Source organism: Equus caballus, chromosome 5, assembly GCF_041296265.1.
Source record: "Equus caballus isolate H_3958 breed thoroughbred chromosome 5, TB-T2T, whole genome shotgun sequence".
Lineage (NCBI taxonomy): Eukaryota > Metazoa > Chordata > Mammalia > Perissodactyla > Equidae > Equus > Equus caballus.
Genome location: NC_091688.1, coordinates 93,680,625 through 93,699,867, shown reverse-complemented (window position 1 = coordinate 93,699,867; position 19,243 = coordinate 93,680,625).

The window sequence follows — 19,243 nt, the reverse complement described above, 5'->3', positions numbered from 1 at the left end:
TAGTGCTTAGATTCTTAAATGAGTTAGAACATTTACTTTAAAAAAATCTATTCCTTTTACATTTTTCTGGTGAAAAACTATTGACGGCTTTCCATGAAGCAATAGATCACATTTGGAAAGAACAATTTGATGCTAGCCATTTGATCTCTGAGTGGCACATATTCCAGAAGGAGAATTAATTATACATCTGACTCCCACTCACCCATTTGGCAGAGTCTCATTTCATTTTTATTAAACATAAGACTTGAAAACATGAGATACAGCTTTATCTTTCATTCTTTTTTATCCATCAAGAAAGTAGAGTTTGGAAGTTGAAGTTCAAACTCTTGTAGATATAATTTCTTCTTCCTTTTTGCTTTGGAACTGATAAGTTCATTCCAAAAGAGAACAGAGATTTTTCTTCTGAATACTTAGGGTTAGGTAACTTTACCAGGAGTCCTGTCTTCCCCACTTTAGGGCTCAGGTTGTAGAGTGAGAAGAGACTCTTTCATTACTAAGAACCTCTCAACCTTCCCAATTAAATGCACAACTTTAATACACTCTTGGGAAGTGGTAACTTTAGGTTTAAGGATACATGGGAATGAGGTCTACAGTCTATGGGTCCCAACTCACTCTGACCCTCAGAGTTGAACCATTCATTCAATAATCATTTGATTATAGCAAAGTGGTTAAGAATATCCTATATATATATATCATATATATGATATATATAATATCATATATATGATATATATAATAGAATATATATAGGATGTATATATATATATGATATCTATATAATATATAGGATAGTCTCAACAACTCTCTGAAAGACACGAAATCTAGTGTTTGTCACTCTCTGTGTGATGTTGGGCAAACCACTTAAAGTCTTTAAACCTCAGTTTTCTTATTTTAAAATGGACATGATATAGTAATTTCTTCCCAAGTTTATTGTGAGAATCAAATGAAATACTGTGTGTAAAATGTTTAGCCCTGTGCTAGACACACAGTGAGACGAGGGTAAGTAATCACTCCACAATGATTCAGGTACTATACTTCTCTCTAGGAATCCAAAGGTGAACAAGATGGTGCTTCAAAAAGTTCACAGTCTGGTGAGAAACAGACAAGAAAACATACCATTAATGAGATGAAAAGTGACGGGGAACATGCAGGTTGCTGTGGGAGCACAGACAAGGGGGAAAACTCCAGTCCAGAAAGGGGGAAGAGGAGGATGACAGAAGATCTAAGTAGATGCCTGAAACGCAGGGAGGATTTTGTCATAAGTCCCTGAGGAGCTTGGGCCTGGGCATTAGCGGTCATCACTGCACACCTCTCCCTCCAGGAAGAGAGGGCAGACCTTGCCTTCCCTCCTGAACCAAGCACAAAAATTCCTTGGAAACCATACAAGTTATGCTTTTGTGCTTCTGATCCAAGCCTCACCAAATTTCCTCTCTCACTTTAAAGAGCATCAGATGGGGGAAGGAGTAGCTACTTTATTATCCTTGCATAACACAACAATGATAAAATACAAATATATTAACAATACTATTAGGTTGCAGCCACAAAAAATATCCTTATATCCTTAAACATTCATAGTGTCCTAAATATGAGTCATCACCATGAAGTCATTGTGATGCCCATTGTCCTGTTAAGAGGCTTTACTTTAATCAATCCATTAACTCCTCGGTTCCAATGACCCATTCATCTTTTAGGTGAGCTTTTGGGTGGTTTTGGAATGTGTTAATTTTGCTGTGATGTCTAAGTGTGCTTTATATCTCTTCTTTCCATCAATGACAAAAGCTTTATTATTAGTTTATTCTCTATTCAACTTTTATAGTAGCTTAGATAATATTGAAGAAATTCATCACTTGTTTTATGAAATATATCCGTTTTCTTACCAGTCATTTGGATCCAGTCTGGGTAGTATATTTTCTATTAGAAATCACTATTCTGACACTTGAAGTTTAGCCTTCAACTATCACTCTTACTTCTAAAAAAAGCATACATTTACAGTCAATGACTCCCCTCCTTTCATTCTTGCCACACCCATAAATACATATACATGCACGAGAATGAGACAATAAAGTTAAAATTAGTTATACTAATTTTTAATTAAAATGTAAATTTGTGTGATCAAAGTGTATTTTATATTTTTATACAGGTTTTATAATCATAGAGAATATACATGCAAATCAAAGTTAAATTACTTGCCAAAGTTTCTCAGGACAATCTTGGAAAGATTGTGATGAGAACAGACCCAGGAACTTCCTCCAAATGTGTCCTATAGCCATTCATGCTTCCAGTTATAACGAGTCTTTAAATGCTTCTTGTCCTATTGACTTCCACAGAAACTTCCAACTTTTTTCCCAGATCTTTCCACCTGAAGTCCCTAGGTAAAACAATCAGCAATATTTAGTAATGTTAATGCCTTAACAACTGTACCATTTCCATCACCCTAAAGAATCACAAGCTACTCTCTAAACCTAAAACAAGTTTATCTCCATATAGAAAAGCTGTAAATATTCTCCAGTCTACCTTGAACCAACACAGTTAAGAATAAAAGGAACCTCAAGAGTAATCTTATTTAGGCATGAATATAGCCCATTTGTTCAGTTGATCATTAAACATTTATAGAGGTGCTGATGATACATCTTTGAGAAAACAAATAACCCTGTCCTCCTGATCCTTATGTTCTAGTGGAAAAAAAGTATTACAATAAATAATATAAATTTCTAAATTATGTAATGTATTATATAGGACGTGGAATAAGAGGTATTGAAGAAGTTATTTCAGTGCAGAGGTAATATTTCAGTAAAGAGCTGAAGGAGGTAAATGGGGAACCATATGGGTGCCTGGTAGAATAGCTTTCCAGGGAGAGGGAGAATAAATACAAATAAGAACGCAGGAGGGATAGAGGAGGAGGAGATGAAGATTAGATAGGTAATGAGAGTGTAAAGCCCTTTGTAAGGACATTTACTCCAAATGAGATGGGAAAGCAACTGGAGTGTTTTGAGTAGAGAGATAACACAAATTCACAGTTCAATAGGACTTCCATGGCTGCTCTGAATAGGATGAACTGTGACAAGAACTTATAACGCCCTAAATTATAATGCCCTTTAATACCAATAGGGCATATCATCAGCAAGTATATGACATTTAGACCTTGATATCACTGAAGACCGAGTATAGTTAGGAAAAAGATTGAAGGACCTAGCATTCTAATGTAAATAAAATAAAGAGATGGAAACTAGACAGCAAAGAAGACTAAGAAGAAACAACCAATGAAGTAGAAGGAAAATAGCATAAGTGGTCTTAGAAGCCAAGGGAATACAGCATTTAATGGAAGAGGGAGTGATCAGCTGTGCAAAATACTGCTAATGAGTTGAGTTGAATGAAGACTGAGAACTGACCCCTGGATTTAGCAATGCGGATGCCGTTGGTGACCCTGACAAGAGATATATCAATGGAGGGACAGAAGTAAAAGCCTTATTGAAGTGGGTTCAAATGATAATGGCTGGAAAGTATTTGGAGAGAATGAGTACACACAACTTTTAGAAATAGTGAAATGGGGAAGTACCTGGAGATTAAAATTGGTTAAAAGAGAAAGTTTGGAGAGATAACAGACTATTTGTGCATGTAAGAAAGATGCAGGAAAGTTCGGGGGGCATGGGGAAGGTGAAGAGGTATGAATACACAGGAAAGAGGAAAAATTGTGGAGCAACAGCCTTAATTAGACCAACAAGGATAAGAGGAAATCTATCCTATAGGTGGAAGGGCTGACCTTTTCTCAGAGCACAAGCATTTCAACCACAGTAATAGAAGGTTGATACAGATAGATGAGCATGTGTGGTGGTAGGAGTTTGTTGAAATTCTCTTCTGGTTGATTATAGTTTCTCAACGAAATAGGAAGCAAGGTCTTAAACTGAGATTGAGGATGAATAAGTGTGTGTTAACAGTTTGATAAAAGAGCAAATTATATTAAATAATTATATAAGAGAGTTGAAGGGTGAATGAACAGGAAAAATCCAGTATAATTGTTAGACAGCATTAAGAGTTTGCTTTAGGTTAGTGATCCTGAATTTAAAGTGAAACCTTTCAGTATGGTTACGTGTCTTTCTCCAGGAACAAGTTATAAGATAGCAATTTGCAATTAAGGAAGGTTATAATTTTAATATATGAATATGATGAGCAAGAAAGGCAAAAGAAATTTAGGAGTATATATATATATAAGAGAATGATTATAGTAATTGTTTGTGGTATTTAAACTCAAAGCAGAAGGTAGTCAAGACATGAAAGGATAAGGGGCAGAGAAAAGACGATAAAAATCAATGAATTGTATGTCCTTGTGATATAAAATTATTGCTAGAGTTGGGGTACTAGAAAGAATTAGTTGAAAGGATAAGAGATGTTGAACAGAGAATCGAATGCTTGAAATTGAGGTCACGTTATGACAAGGTCTAGGTTCTGCCCATGGGAATGAGTAGCTAAGGCAGGTGGAAATTAAAATAATTAGAGGAGAAAAGTTGAAAGAAATGAAAGTCTAAAGTACTGAAAAGATAATCTACATGGATGATGCTATCCTGCAAAATTATGGTAATTGTGCTGTTCAAGTAACTGTGAGTCTGTAGATGACATCTTCAAGGAAGAGGAATAGAAGATGCCTACAACAAGAAGGTGTTTTTGTTGGCATAGTTTTATTGTATGGATTCAAGGCTGGAGGACTTAGGTAAGAGGGAAGAAGAATAAACTGAAAGCAGCTAAGAGAAAAAGGACAACCATACTATTTGCCCTCCTGCAGCCCAAGCAGAACAAGGAGAAGGAAAAGAAAACAGCCATGACTTGAAATGGTTTCAAGTGAAGTAGTGACCTCAGGTGAGAGGTAGACTTCTGATAGAGCAAGAGGGTGAGGACAGAAGAGATTTCTCTTAAGATCACTGTGAGATGCAGAGGGCAAATCATGATGGTTTCAAGACTTGGAAAAGAGTGATGTCAGAAATGGGAATGTACTTTTGTTTGGAGATTGGGATCTAGAGGAAGATGGGGGAGGACAGACGACCTTCTTGTGCTAACTAAAATAAAAAGGCCATCTAAATTAGATGTCTATCACACGTATTCTTGAAGAACAGGGATCCAACAGTCCAGTCATCAGACTCTGAGAAAGGGAACCTGGCCTTTGGGCTGTGGGGCTTTTAGCTTCATAATTAGGGATAAACCAGTTCCTCTTTTGTCATGATCAGAAGCAGGGATCTAAGCCTTATAGTTACAGCAGTATATGACAGGGCAGAATCTTGACTTTCCACTCTATCGTGCTACCTAAATTAATTGTTGGGTGAATATCAGCCCGTCCCCTAACATCACCAAGGGATTTGAGAGGATTCCTCTTCAGTAACAGAGAAACTGTATGGCACGCCAGTAACTTCCAGTTCTACTCGGCCACTTCCGAATGAGGAGGGGCTTGATTACTTTATCTTTTGGTTTGGAAGACCATCTTCCTCTATGGAAGGCCAGATTAAGGAGGATCAGTCTTATACATAACTACCCTTACCGCTCAGGCCACACTTGTGTACAATCATGCACCACATAATGATGTTTTGATCAACCATGAACCACATATATGATGGTGGTCCCATAAGAGTAGTACCATATAGCCTCGTTGTGTAGTAGGTTATACCATCTAGGTTTGTGTAAGTGCACTCTATGATGTTTGCACAACAATGAAATCACCTAATCATGCATTTTTCTGAATATATCACCATCATTAAGTGATGCATGACTGTATTATACCTCACTCTCTCAGTCAATCACATAATTTTTGCCACTAGACCTGTGATGCTAATCACTGACCTTTGAGGACAATCATGCCAATGAACAGGAAAAGGAAGCATGTGAATAACACCTGTGGCTCTCTACTAATCCAGAAGCCAAGGGTGCCAAGACCAAGACAATAGAAGAGATCCCAGGTGCTTATTGGGGCACCTAGACCACCATTCCACCATATATAGAAGATCAATTGATCTTCCTTATTACTAGTATTGATCTATATATAGGATGACTATATAATTTACTGCCCAAATCATGTCACATTTAAGAGTCAAATAAGGTGCTCATTCAGAATTACACTCCTCTTCAACAGGTGTAAACCAGACTATTCAACTAGCAAAGAAGAATGCATTGTCACTCTGGCTATATACGTGTCTGGTCAAGAAGCAAAACACTCCTTGACTGGCCAAAAAAAAAAAAATCAAAAAGCAATTTAATTATCTAAAATTATGCTGGCTAAGGAGTCAAGGCTAATCTGTTGCCTCTAAGGCTCAGGTCTCTTTGGTTATTTGGCCAAGCATTGCTGACAGATTCTCTATTGTCTTTGACTTTGCTACTCTCTACCCAAGAACTATTCACAAACAATGTTGTGAAATTCTGTTACTCTTATGTACCCTCTGCAAGCCAGACATTGGCCGTGGGTCCCGGGAGGGAGCCCTAGAAAACTTTGAATGGCTAGGGTAATTCCTCCCAGGGCTCAGCTCTTATAGATCCAAGGCTGCCGGGGGAAAGACATCCATAAATATAGAAAAACCAACCTGTGAAAATCTTGGTACCCAGTGCAGAAAGGAACATGAGTAGTCGAAAGGGTCAACTAATAGGAAGCTGTTTTTCCCATAATGGACACAAGCATTGCATGTAGTTGAGCCAAGACCGGTATTTCATTGCTGCAGTGAATTGTAGTATGTGGGTAAAGAAGGAACCAATCAATTCCAATGAGGTGAAGGTGCTTTAGCTAGTTCTTGAAGGATAAGTTGAAACTTTATGAATATAGATAAGTGGAGGAGGGCGCCGTAGGCAAAAGGCATAAAATGTGCAAAGGTATATAGGCAACACCATCAAATTTCAGGAAACTGCACATAGTTCAATACATCAACAATAGTGATTACTACCATTTATCAAGTGGCTAATTCATGCCCGGAATTGTATTAAACTCTTTTCAACAATTCAACATGGTCTAGACTCTACCACATCCCATTGTAAGAAATAATAGTCTTGTTCCAGAAGTTTTAAAGAATGATACAGATTTTTCCTTTCTTTAAATCTTTCTTTTAAAGGAGAGGCATGAAACATTTGCGTAGACCTATGAATCCTTTTAGATGGTTCTCTTGCTCCACAAAGTTTCCAAAACTAGGAAGCTTCTAAAATTCTCTTCATTCTCTCTCTCTCTGCTGTCTCAATACCATGTTGTCCTTCCCTCCTTCTCCTATCTCCCTGTGTCATTCTGGACACAGGCTGAAGGTAACCACCTGAACTCCTGCCGTCCCCTGTCTGCTGATCCAGACCCCAAGAGCACTGCAGGACCTCATGATTCCACAGCTCTTGTGGAGGACCCCTTTTTCTCACTGAGATAACAAGCTGAGCCCTGCGAAATGAGGTTTTATCCCTCACTCTGCTCTTTTGAGGGGAATTCGTCCATTACCCAGATCCTGCACAGCCCGAATGAGCTCTGGAGTTTAAACAATATGCAGAAGACTCATTTCTCTGAACGTGGAGTGGGGGGAGTGGCAGGGGAGAGAGGTTGTGATCTTTTGGACATTAATATTTTTATTCCTGTTATAATAAATTACAATACTGATAATGATAGGTTACATCTTTCACCTATTGAATGCTATGAGTTGGGCATTCTTCTCAGTGTTTTACCTCTGTTAATTACTTAAATCCTAACAAAAATTCTGTGAGGTAAGTCCTATTCCCTTCTACATATGAAGAAACTGAGGTGTAGCAAAGTTAAGTAACTGTCCCAAGATCATACAGCTCATGAGTGGCAGAGCTAGAATCTATCCTATTTTGGACTTTACCAAAAATGAAACAAAATTTTAAAACACTTTCAAAGTTCTGCATTTTCTACAGCATTATATTTAATATTAAATGTTCTTCACATCCAGTCCCATGTTACTTTTCAGTCTAACTCTAACGCTTCCATCCATCTCCACTCCTATTTATACCCCCATCACTTTCCTACACAAACTTTCTGCTACAGCCAAGCTATTCCTCTAGTCACCTTTCGAATCTAAAGGAGGCCCCTGGCCTTTAGTTCGTGTCAGACTCTGCCTGGAGAAATCTGCTTCCCTCCTCTTCACACACTCCAGTTGTTCATATCCGACTTTCTAATTCCTATCCTCCAAGATTTGTCTGATAGCCTTGCCTTAGTGATTATTCTTTTCCCTGAATCTGCATAGTATTTATTGCCTGCTGTTAATTGGGCACTTAGCTCTTTCATGTGGACACACATTTATTGAGTGTTTCCTATGTGTCAAAGATTTTGTAAATGAATGTATTTTCTCTTCCTTTTCCTGTCAATCGAATTAGATTATAAATTCTTCAGTCATATAAACAATAACATTCTTGGTATGCCTGGTATATATTAAATAACATGCACCCACTTAAGAATATATAATATGGTGCAAAGAGCCTTGGACAGGGAACCATAAAACCTATGTTCTGGGCTCAGACTCACTACGTGTATGAGTTTAGGTATTAGTCAACTTTTCAAAACTTAAATTTCCAGATTTGTAAGTGGGAAAAATATATTAATTCTGCTACTCAGTTCTGAGAATCTAACAAAGCAATGTATGTGTAAGTGCATTATAAATCATTGTGGACTTTACAAGTTAACGATAGTTTTAAATGTTTCTTAGGTATATCGTTGATGCTTTCTTTTTTAATAGCAGAGTAGTTTCTCCCCTATTTGGTTGTGTGTTCCTTTCTGCAGTTTGCTGTGCAATTGTGTGTCAGTCCTTTCCTGAACTTTTATTGCTTCTTTAGATTTTCAACAGATTAGTCATATGTTGAAGATAATCCACACATAAATACACTGATGCACACATAATTTATCCCACATCAAATCTGATATTCTATTATGCACAATAATTTAATTCATACAGTAAATCTATAACTCTTCTTAGCTCACCCAGTCTAGACCAATTAATAGGAAGGGTCTGCCTAAACAATATTCCAAAGGCTAGAAAAAAATTTGGATAATTCAGCACTTATGTTTTACAGCAGTAAAATTGAAGTCTTCATTGAAGAAATTCAAAGAAGCTATCCTGGCCTAACTAGCTCTGATTAAAGATTCTGTAATACCACCATATATATGTAATTAACGAAAATGTTGGCTAAATGGATAGGATCCTCTTATGGTTCTTTCTAGTCTGCATTTGTTTAATACAGATAATGGAGTAAACATAACATAATAGTTTATTAATTATGCTGAAGACAATTTTAATGTTTTTGGGTTAAAGATCTTCTTTTCTCATTTATCTTTATGAGTATAAATTTATTGTAGATTTTACTAATGTGTACCCTTCTCAGGCTACTCCAGGAGGTTGGTATTTTGTCAGCTAAATTTCTGCTTTCAACCTATTTCTACTAACTTCTTCTTTTAAAAATATAGCACTCATATTTGAATTTACTTAGTGATCAGTTAGCTATGCTGCTCTTCTCAGATACTATTATATATAGTACTCCAAGCTTAGCAGGTTCTTCAACAAATTCTTCATTCATTTGGACAAGTTGACTCAGCCAAACAAGTGCTCGTTAACTTGAAAAGATTCAAGTGACCCTGGGATGAAATGAAGTAGTTTCACCAAAGTGAGCTGTTGATCAAGTTAAACCATCTACCTGGAAGCCCTGTGCATTAGCATGCAAAACCAAGCAACACGTCCATACTTTTTAAAGAGAGAAACATGCTCCCCAAGCAAAGCAGTCAAAAAGCCTCCTCCTGCAGCCACAGATCAGATACCAGACAATTCACTCTGCCCACTAGATCTATGTGGGCTCGCGAGGCACTTCCTAGACTGGGGACACACTGGAACTACAACGAATTCTTGTAGGGGAATGAAATGTAATAAAAGAAAGAGCAAAAGACAGTCCTACACCAGTCAGGAGACCAAAATTTCAGTCCTGACGTGGCTGTTGACCAGTGGTGAGAACATGAGCAGGCCATTTTTCTCAGTTTTCTCATCTCATACCTACGAGTAAAAACATTTGCCCTTCTCATCTCAAGGACTGCTCTGAGCCCCAAAAGCAGCCATAAACATGAGAGTGTGTTGAAAAGTATAAAATACTATACAGATATGAAAAACACAATTTTCTGCTTCTGTCTCCCTACATGAACTAGTCAATGACTTTGAGGACACAGGATGTACAAGAGTAGCTGAGCTCCTGGTTCTTTAGATAAAAGATTTTTTGAGGGAGAAGAGATTTAAAATTTTGCTGTGGCTCCATTTAAATTTAATTAACATTAATTTAATATATATGTATGTATATATAGAACATTCTGATGGCTCTTACAAAGAACAGAGAATACTAAGGTGATTAGGTGGACTGCTTGTATTCAAACAAGCTCAAAAGTCAAATGAAAGGAACACTGTGGAACTGGAAGGGAGCAAGTGAATTCTCCGAGACATTAGCACAAGCATGGAGTAGGGGAATTTTGAGCATAGTCAGAAAGATGAATAAGGGTTTGAGAAGTGGAGAAAGAACAGAGGAAATGATACTACTAGGTAAAGTAACAGCATCTGCATATGGACAGAGATGCCAGCGCATAGTACACTGGAAGGCTGAAGAGGAGGAATCCTGAGACCTTGGTTGCAAGGGGGAAATGCAGTGCGGAATTCAGTACATCGAGGTGAGATTAGTATTTAAATACTTTGTTGTGTGTACTTGTTAATCAGCCCAGCAAAATAGCAATATTTTGGTCCAAATATTTGAATTCTAGAGTCCAGTCTCCACATCAGATCCTGTTGATCAAACTTTACATCTGAGCAGCTCTGGGGATGTCTGGCACCTCTCCACTTCCTAGAAAATGTTCAGAGCCAATGCATTCAAATTTGATATTACTTTGATCAAACTGCCATTGAGCTCAATAAAAGGTTCCCTTCATGCTCTGTCATCCAACAAAACAAATAAGCATCAACCAAAAAATTACTTGTGAAGAGAATATTAAAGAACTGAACTTGAAAACAATTTCCAAAAGCCTATTGCCTAAAAGCATTGAAGGATTCCTTGGAAATTTTCTGAGTAGGCAGTGTGTCCATACACATGTGGTAGAATTCATGTGCCTGCTAAAATTATACAGTAGAGACAGGCAGCTGAAATGTAAATTGAGAGGCTCAACATCAATAGCAAATAGCTTCTGAGAGTCTCCCCAACTTACATTTACATGGACAAGCAACTTCAGATCCTTCCTAGCAAACTTGATCTAGTCCAAGTCTCTAAAACTAAAACTGGGTGAATCCCACTACATTTACAATTGGTGTCACTTTTACTAAAGAATTATGATTTGATCAGACCGCCATACATAAATAATTTGGACTTAACTTATTCAAAACAAAACTCCTCATTTCCACCCCAAAACTTGCCTCTACCACATTCTTCCAGAATCAATCAGGATAGGCTATGCTGCAGTAACACACAAACACTAACACTACATGTACATATTGTCCCCATTCTGTGACAGGCTAACAGAGCAGCCACTATTTGGAAGATGACTGGTCGTCGTAGAAGGCAGAAAGAGAGATATGGAGAATCTCACTTGGCAATTAAATGCTTTGCCCTGATTGAAAACACTTTCATTATCAAAGTTCAGCTTAGGGTCATAATCAGATATTTTATTGGTCTTGTTACCATTTTATATTGATAAAAATTTTCAGATTTTTTAATAGACTGATACTAAATCAGTTCTTCCCCAAACTGTACTTGTAAAAACTATAAAACTATGTTGATTCTTGAAAAGTGGTTTCTTGCTCTTTTTGCACCAGTAGTTTTAACCTAACAAACATGTCATCTATCATATGAACTAATATTTCCAGCTTTGGGCCGTGTTCTTAGGTGTGCTCATTTGTATACAAGGATTATATTTTTAAAACTTCCTAGAAAAGAAACAGTTCTTCTGAATCAAATCTATTGAAATTTCTTCAAAGCCTCAAAGGCTATATTTCAACCATTCTTAACCTCAGTTCTAAGCTGTGGAACCATCTTCCTCATGATAAGTCTCAAAATGCTAGGATTTTCCAAAAATACAAAGTATATACATCTCAAACTTGAATTTTTCTTTATAGATTAAATTTATATAATATATACATTCTACATCTTATCAGACCAAAGGAGCATAGTTATAGAACAGATAGAAATGGAAGAACAATAGTAAAATCAGAAACTTTATAATTTTGAGCTGAGTTAAGGTCAACTTAGATGTGACTGATAGCTGGTAAAAGGTCAATTTAATCTGAAAATATTTTTCTGACTGGTCTTCCAACACTGTCGATTATTTATCTTTCAAAATTTATTAAATGCCTTCTTTTGTATTACACTCTTGGGATAGAGAAAAACATCTGTGGTGGCTACTGCTTCGAGGAATATATTCCCTGAAGTGGATGAGTGGCAGGCTTATTCATAAACATTTTCATAAAGTATCAGAGGTGATGAGGTGGAAGAATGCTCCAACTATGGTGGGGCCAGAGATGGAATGATCAATGCTACCCGAGCAGTCAGAAAAAGCTTCATAGAAAGGCAACACAAAAACAGTCTTCAAAGACGAATAGGTGTTCATACTTTGAAAAAACTTCAAACTTTTGGAGAAATATGACTAACTACTAACTGCCTTCTTCCATAAAGTTAATTGTGTACATTTTGGCTTGTATAATTAAAATGGAATATAATAAAGATATGTGTTCTTGAATAGTTCACTGTCCCACATTTCAAGTTCAATTATTTTGGTGTGTTCACAAAGACAGTTATAAGTTTGAACATATTGATTCATAATTTAAACCGATTTTAGTATATTGGAAGAAACTGGAAAAGTGATAACAAGATTTCAACACATAAACCATAATATTCCGTTATTGACCCTTTAATACCAACTGAAATATTCCCCCAGATCCTACTTGTGGAGAACCAGGGTGGGTCCATTCATTGCGCTGACCAAAGACACCAATGCCAAAGTTTCGATTCTAAAGGGTTAAAGCAAAAGTAATTGATCCTATAGGAGATAACCAAGAGAGGGGAGAGTCATAGTAGAGAGTCTGAAGTAAAGTACACACACAGCATGAAGTCCAAGCCAGAATGCCAGGATCAGTTAACAAGTCCAAAGGACAGGCTCAAAGTCAAAAACAGTATACTAAGAGAATGATTAGTTGCCAGTTGTAATGAGAAATAGGAGAGGTTAGAAGCAACATAAGGAATGTTCTGAACTGTCTTGAATGGAAATGAAATGTCATCAGCATTGTGCTTATTGTTAGTGTTGTAGTGAACTGGTTTAAGATTAGAGAATTTGGTTGGACAGCTTTCCATAACATTTATTGATCTAGTGAGGCTTCTTGTTTCAAGAAAAAAATATCTCTGGTATATAGAGCACACAAAGGTAGAATTTATTAAAAGGATACTAAAGTAGCTAAAATTAATAATATAATATTGTAGTAACACCACAATCAAAAGAAGAGCTGAATAACTAAGACTCAGAATAAAGAGGCAGCAGGCAGGTCCAGACACCATGATAGCAAGGAGTCATGGACCTTTATTCTAGACTCTAGAGTACTACCATTGCCTTGAGACAACTCCATGGGTCAAGCGTCTTCTCTTGAGCCAATAAACTATGGCCAGTAGGTCAGTCATGTAATCCATAAGGAGAATCACAGTGCGCTAAATCATCCCAAGAGGTGGCTACTATATTTTCTCATAGTTAGTGGTTGAACACAGATGTGAAAGTAATATTTTATTGTAGAAAGAAGCCGCATCCCAGCTCAAAACCAAGCAAATGAGATAACTATTGCATAGCACAGAGCATTGAAGTTTCTTGAAGTTAAATCAGTAGATATCCCTTATCCCTCTGCCCTTTTGACGTCACTGTTTACTTTAATGACTCTCTAAAGAAAGTGAGTCTATGGCGTAAGTTTAAACCATTTGTGCAGTAGCATTACGAGGTCAGAAAATGGTGTTGAGAGATAGTTTGTTTTTCTGGATTCCAAGTGCCTAGAACAGTGCTTGTTCACAAAGGCACTTAATATTTGTTGAATAACTTTAAAAAAAATGAAGAAATGCTTTCTCTGGTAACTTACAACTTCCAGAGATTTCCAGAATACAACAGCCTTTTGACTGGACATTATAGGAAGTGAATTCAACCGTCTCAAGACAATCTTACAATGGCTGGCACAAAATCAAATGAAGCTCATGGTTGTCTGCAGGGTTCTAAGTGTTCCTGGATGAGAAATCTTATCAACTAAGGGGAAGCAGGGTATCTTCCAAGATCCAGTAGAACCCCTGAGTCATAGGCTAAGATACTTCTCTGTAGAGCGAGCAATCATTGTAAAGTCAATTGCGTGGCAGTTTTATCCCCTATTATTATATTTCCCATTGCCTAGGGCTTTATTCTAGAAGCTTTCTTTTTGAAAATCCAATAAGATTTTTAGTTCTATTCACTGCCTGTACATGACTGTAGTACATATTTGGCTTTATTCCTGTACTTTATCAACAGCTGGCCCAAGGGCATAGGAAGTTTTGGAGCATAACATGATAAATAATGACCAGAGTAAGTCAGGGGCTATAGGGCACAACCAGTACAAACTTAATAAACATCGACTTTTTGTTTCTGGACAACCTCTTGCAATGCCACAGTTTAATTCTTAACATATCCTAAAAAGAGAACAGTTCTTACTATCCTTATAGCAAATTTGTTAGGGATACAAAGAGTCTAAAGAAATAAGCCATTTCCCCTGCTCTAAGACAATAACAGCACAAAGTCAAAGGGGGCATAGTCAGAGCTCAAAGCTTGGGCAAATACCTACTGCCCATAAACCTTCTTCTCACTCAAGCTCAAAGTTTTCCATTTGGGGAACCCCTTCTTGTTTCAAAATTTGAATTAAGTATTTCAAAATTTCAAAAATTGAGTTAAGTAAAATAAGGTACCTCAAGGGAGAGACACTCTCATTTTGAACCCATGGTGCCTACCAACATGGAAGACAGTAATCAATTGGCTAAGTTGCTGCCATTGTCCGCACTACTGCTCTTTTGAGTGTCCTCAAAGTTAGCTCTCCCAAAAAGCATAGGTGACTCGATAATTGTGGAAGAACAGAGAATAGAATACTTTCCCCATGAGATATTTCTTAAAGGGATTTTATGGTCATCTTTGTTATAATATGAGAATTCTAAAAATTTGGAAACTGAAGAAGTGCTTTAGCTATTGAAAGCTTTGATAATTCATACAGTAAAGAAACTCAATTTGACCTAGCATTTTCCAAAGGCATTGAACATGGAATTGTTTCTTATAGAAGATATCTTGAGGAACATGTTGCATGCTTTGGAAGTGCGTACTGGAAAGCATATAGGTGGTGTCTGATAATGAGTGAGTTACCTTTTAGAGCTGATGTCTTGAATATGACTCCTTCTGCTCGCACCCAACCAGGCCTGCTAGCACATCATAATTCTGAGATCTGCAAAATCTCAATTGACCAGGTGTCGTTACCAGTGAAGCTAAACAGCTTCAACAGCATGTCTCAGACCCTGAGAAAAGTAAAATGCTCATAAAAACTGCAACTTCATTTGAGAGCAGAAATGTATGATTTGCTCCTTGGGAAAGTAAAATAAATCAACAGGATGTGTGATCAATTTAAGTACCATACCCCACAACTGGGGCCCACCGTTGGGACTCATCTAGCACATTAGCAGAGAGCAATATAGAAAAAGAACAAAGAGGAGGAGAAGGAAGAAAAGGAATGAGGAGAAGATAAAAAAAGAAGTCGAGAAGAAAAGAAAAAGATCACACCAAGGAAGCCCACTAAGAAAAATTTTGTCAGCTTGAACTTAGAAGGGTAGATGTTTTGGCTATTGAGCATTTGGAACATGACAAAAAGAGAGAGGTTTCGTTCCCCGGGATTGAGAGAGTTAGGGGTCCTTTCACCCTGGGAGAGCTCAGTCCTGAAGTTCATTAACACTATGGGGGCTTTGGAACACTGGGAGGCTAAAGGAAGCACTTCCACCCTGTAGTGATAGTTATGCAGTAAGGAGGTGAATTTACAGGAGGGATCAGACAAACAAGGATGGCTTGAAGAAGCATTTTAGTCAGAGTCATACATTTCTCACGATCTCTGTACAGACTTTTGTGCATTGCTCATCTACAGTGTTACATGTCCCATATACAACCGAGCAACACCAAAACATTACACAACTATTCCAAATTGCTTCAAGCCAAAAAGAGTCCTGCCCACTCCCACAGCCCATGTTCTATGTGTTCATCAGTAAAAAAGGATATTTTTGGAGGCTACAATCTGAGAAATGATTTCCTTTGTGACTACAATGTGCTCCTTTCATTTGGGGCTCTGGGCCTTGACTTTAGGCACTTAGGGCTGATTCTGTAGGATGTTCCCAGATGCAAGACCATTGGGGCTTAAATTCCTGCGTGCTCACTCTAGCAGCACCTACAAAAATGTCATTTTCATAACCATACCCTTTAGTATACCTATAAGTTCCCGCCATTCCTGATCCAATCCATCAGTGATTTCTATTAGCTGTATCTTTAAAATATATTGTGCATTTAACCGCCTCCTACCATCCCTACTGCTATAACTTTAGTCCAAGTTGCCATCGTGTGTCTCCAGGACATCTGCAATAACTTTCGGTGATTTCTCTCTTTCTCTCTTTTCTCACTACCCTTATCCCCACAGTGCATTTGTTGGTTCTCAAAATGGCTGCCACACGGAGGGCAGGGAGAGACTGAGGAAAGAGGCAGGCCACTCCAGATTGGGAGGTGGCAGGTTTAACAAGCAAGGGAGCTTCCTTACAAAGCTAGTCTCAGGCAGCTACAAGATGAGTAGATCTTCTGTAGCAACTTGCCAGAATCTTAAAAGTTTATATAGAAGCTTTAATTGGGTTCAGCGATGGATACTGCCCAGATACTCTCAATAACACATTGCTCTCTCAAGGCTGCATCCTTGAAAATGGCTCTAGCTGTGGGAAGCTGTCGGCAGAGCCTACACTCCAAGGGCAGGGTAGGGCTTAAAGAGCCTCTGATTGCCCAAGTCCAGCTCCCAGGTCAACCAGTGGTCACATCCTCTTGATGAGCTCCTCCAACACCAATCTCCACAAAATAAACAAAATGGAGTTTTTATATCAAGTCCTATCTCTTCACTTTCTTTTAATGGCTTTCATTGCAATTAGAGTATAAAAGCTCATTTTCATAGCCTAGAAGATCCTAGCTTCTCCTAATGTTTGAATTAAACTCCTACACTGTCCCCTTTGTTCACTACACTCTAGCCACACTGGTCTTCACCTTGTCCCTGGAGTACACCAAGTTGATTCTCCTCCAAGTCATTTGCCCTTCTTTATCCCTCCACCTGGATGACTCTTGTGTGCAAGTCTCCTTCTGACTGCCTTCTTCTCATCTTTCAGGTCCTAATTCAAAACTCATTTCCTCAGAATGTCTTTCTCTGATGATCATCACATCCATTCCTATCCATCACTCTTGCCTTATTTATCTTGTTTCTATGTTTATTGTCAGACTATTCGATTGGAATGCAAGTTCCATGAGTGCAGGAACCTTGTCACCTTGTTTACTGATGTGTTCAGCATCTACAACAGTGAGTGACATAAAATAGGCACCTAAAAACGTTCCTTAGTTAAATGGATGAGTAAAAAAATACCACTTCACTGAAGCTCCCTTTGGTTCTAAACTAGCCATGACCTTCTAATGGAACTGTTGTTGCAGTCTCTCTCCTTGTTCCCTCCTTGTAGGTGATTGATAGGGTTCCCAGCAGCATTGAAGACTCCATGGCAGCCTGTATGCCAATAATGCGATCTTGTGGAGCAAGGTGAAGGGGCTGTATCTGGGGACAAAGGAGTAGTTACTGAAGGCTCCCAAGCATACTTTAGGTTATATCTGGATTTGTAGTCTCTATATGGCCTGCTTTATTGTGCTGTATGCTGTTCCACTCCCTATACTGCAGATGGCATAGTTCATCGCAACCCCAACTAATCCTTTTTCACTGCATGTTTGTGCAAAGAGGACTACTTCTATCGCCAATTATTTAGTAATATGATATTATGTGCTGGTCACTATGCAAAGGGCATCATGTACAAGTTTTATTTAATACTCACAACCCTATAATATAGGTACTGGCATACCTCATTTTATTATGCTTCACTTTATTGTGCTTCCCAGATATTGAATTTTTTATAAATTGAGGCAAAGAAAGTGGTTTCTTGAAGTGGAATCGACTGGTGAAGATGCTGTGAATACTGTTGAAGTGCCCACAAAGGCTTCAGAATATTGCGTAAACATAGTTGATAAAGCAGTGGCAGGGTTTGAGAGGACTGACTCCAATTATGAAAGAAGTTCTGCTGTGGGTGAAATGTTATCATATAGCACCGCATGCTACAGAGAAATCATTCATGAGAAGAAGAGTCAATTGATGCAGCAAACTTCCATGTTGTCTTATTTTAAGAAATTGTCACAGCCACCCCAGCCTTCAGCAACCTCCACCTTGGTCAGTCAGCAGCCATCAACATTAAGGTAAGACTCTCCATCAACAAATGATTATGACTCGCTGAAGGCTCAGATGATAGTTAGCATGTTTTAGTAACAAAGTATTTTTTAATTAAGGTCTGTACATTGCTTTTTTAGACAAAATGCTATTGCATACTTAATAGACTGCAGTTTAATGTAAACCTAAGTTTTTTTTTTAAACTACTACACATGAGAAGTATGACTTCTTTTTCCTTTTCTTTTTTCTTTTCTCTTTTTTTTTTAATGGAAAAGATTTACCCTGAGCTAACATCTGTTTTAAATCTTCCTCTCTCTCTCTTTTTTTCTCCCCAAAGCCTCAGCACATAGCTGTATATTCTAGTTTTAGTCCTTCTATGTGAGCCACTGCCACAGCTTGGCTACTGACTGACAGGTGGTATGGTTCCACACCTGGGAACTGAACCTGGGACACTGAAGCAGAGTGCACTGAGCTTTTAATCACTAGGCCATCAGGACTGGCTCTAAACCTAACTTTTATATGCACCAGGAAGCCAAAAGATTTGTATGACTTGCTTTATTGTGATATTTGTTTTCTTGTGGTGGGTAAAACCAAACCACAATGTGTCCGAGGTATGTCTGTACTAATGATGTCTATCTTTTACAGGTGAGGAAACTGAGACTCTGAGACTTAAATAATTCTCTGAGATCATGTAACTTAGGACACAAATCCAGGTCTCCTTGACTCTAGAACCTGAGCTCTTAATTGCT